Source organism: Geospiza fortis, unplaced genomic scaffold, assembly GCF_000277835.1.
Source record: "Geospiza fortis unplaced genomic scaffold, GeoFor_1.0 scaffold154, whole genome shotgun sequence".
NCBI classification, from domain to species: Eukaryota; Metazoa; Chordata; class Aves; order Passeriformes; family Thraupidae; genus Geospiza; species Geospiza fortis.
The window spans coordinates 1,567,566-1,570,078 of NW_005054397.1; the positions used below are offsets into that span (position 1 = coordinate 1,567,566).

At 43.2% G+C, this 2,513-nt stretch overlaps 1 protein-coding gene across 1 annotated transcript in view; it reads right to left on the reverse strand.

Moving 5' to 3' along the window:
• Positions 1-2,507, reverse strand: part of WRNIP1 (WRN helicase interacting protein 1) — a 24,902-nt gene extending 22,395 nt beyond the window's left edge. Inside the window, exon 1 of the mRNA XM_014308979.2 lies at positions 2,397-2,507. The gene's annotated coding sequence lies outside the window, so the exon portion shown is untranslated. The remainder of the gene's footprint in view (positions 1-2,396) is intronic.
• Between the last annotated feature and the right edge of the window lie 6 nt (positions 2,508-2,513).

Here is a 2,513-nt window from a genome sequence, read left to right on the forward strand (position 1 = left end):
GCTGAAAAGGACTGTACTTAATGAAAGCAGTTTTTACTGATCAGTCCAAACAGGTCCCGAGGCAGTGAGCTTACTTCTTCTCCACAGGATCTTTCAAGTTTTCAAGCCCTAAGCTGCTTTCTCATGAAACAGAAATTCTTCTTAGACACATTATATACATACAACTCAAATAGTAAGTGAGCGAGATAGGCAGGCAAGAACAGATCTCCTTTTCCATCTTCAGGTCGACTACTCTGCTTGCATGTTAAATCTGTCAGGAGAGGAATTTTATAAGGACATATCCAAGACAAGAACAGAACTTTTAGCTATTTAACTCAGACAGACATTATGATTTATGGGGAAGAAGGCCTGAGATAAAACTCTACTCTAGCACCATCCTAGAAATATTGATAAATGTGGGTGAAGGGGCAAAGTTCAACTTTTTGCAGAAGGAATTTCTGCTTCAGCCAATAATGGGTGCTTCATCGGGAGCCAGCTGAAAGCAGATAGACTCAAAACTCTGCTGAGAAGGAATAACCTACAAAGCAGAACAGTTACCCATTAGTATTTTTACTCAGTGAGTAAAAATGCAACAGATGAGTTGTGGAACTGTTCTTTGAAGGGTCAAAAGGCACAGAAATGATGCAAGTCAGACAACTGACGAACAACAGAATTTAAACTCTGCGAAAAGCAAGCTTACTAAATACAATTATGCGTAAAGCATATGGGTGACGACAACATGCCGTATTAAAGGAGAATGAAAGCTGTGACATTACAGGCATAAAACAGATCACCCTTTACTCAAAGACACTTTCAGTACCACAGAAGGTTCCTAAAGGAGACCTGGAACACAACTGTTAAGCTGTCATAAGCTCATGAAAAAGCACTTCCATGGTCAAAGCCAGTTGCATTCATCAGATCACAACTCAAAGGCCACCGAAGCCAGCGCCAGTCTGCAGAGACTGTTCTGCAGCCTTTGATTTGCTACCACTGTACTTGTACAGCTTTTTTTTCCTGGGCAAAGAGGGCTTCAAGAAAGAGCAAGCACATGCCATTGACAGAGATAACAAGAAACAAAGGGCAGAAGACCACGAAAAATATAGAAGCAAGCCCCTGGATGTGTTATTCGGAAAGAAGAATTCCTATTTATTAAAGAACTGAATTCCACTTCTCTCTCTGGCCATCTTACTTCAGTCAATCCACCTCCCCTTCCTGTTTTCAGAAACAGCCCTTCTTCACCCCATCTATTCTGAGCTCTTACTTTCTGCTATTACTTTGTTATTTTAAAGAAAGTGGCAATTATTGAAGTTCACTAGTTGGTTCTTTTGAGGTGTATGTTATCTAGCCTAAGAAACCTGCTGCATCATTGCTAATGATATTCGTCTCATTCTAACACCTGCTCCTTATTTACTGTGATTGACTAGCATTATTATTCAAACATCACATAGCAAGTCTTTTTTTTTTCCAATTGAGTATGCTGACAAGAGCAAGCTGCTGCTCTGTCCTTTTCTAAGCATTAATTGCTTCCCCTATCCCAGATTTCTCAAACACGCTCTCACACAGCCAACACACCAAATTATATAAATATATAATACATGAAACTAAATGTTGTGAACACATCAGACTGACAGAAAAAACTGTTTTTGTTTGCCCTGCCACACCACAAATCTGAAATATGTGGAAGAACACGACAAAATTAAGGAGAGATCTTAAACACTGCTCCATCACACCTGAGGCATTCCTTTGGTCCTTCCCTCACAACAACTGTGAACCCCTTCACTGCTGTGCTGGAGGGTCTCTGGGGATTCATGATGGCCCCTGGTATGCTAGAGGAGGCAGAACATGACGATGCAGTGGTTAGATCCCGCAAAGACTCACCAGCCTAAAAGCGGCTGAAGGTAGATGAGTGCTTAGCCATAAGTTATCTGCCTTCCACACCAGTGCTGCCTTCTCTTAGGGGCAAGAATTTGTAGGCTAAAACAAATTCTAGTACTCATAAACTGTGCTGTATTAACCTGCTGGTTTCTTAGACATATTTAGAGATTCTGTGTTGTGGCTGTTTTTCAGCTTCTCAGCCATTAACTAAACCACGGCTTATGTTTTAGGTATGGACTTTGGAGTTATGAGATCTGAATTATCTGAAAGCAAGAGAGGCCTTGTGTAACCAAAGAGCAAATTGATGGGGGTGGACCAATTCTATTTTATTCACGAGGCAGGTTGTGTTTTTTTGTAATCTTTAGTGAAAACTAATGGACATCAGCCAACGTAAGGAATCTACAAAAGAAACCAAGAAGACAGAAGGGCGTAGAAAAGAGAGAGTCCGAAAATTAGCAGGTTTTAGGTACAGCGGCCTCAAGAGCCACGTGAAGCAGCAGCGGCCCGACCCCGCGGGTTGCGAGGGGGCCGCCCGCACTCACCTTCCCGCAGCCCGGCGGCCCCCAGAGGATGAGCGAGGGGATTTCGTGGGACTCCAGCAGGGACCGCAGCAGGGTCTGCGCCCCCAGCACCCGCTCCTGCCCCACGTAGTTCCCCAG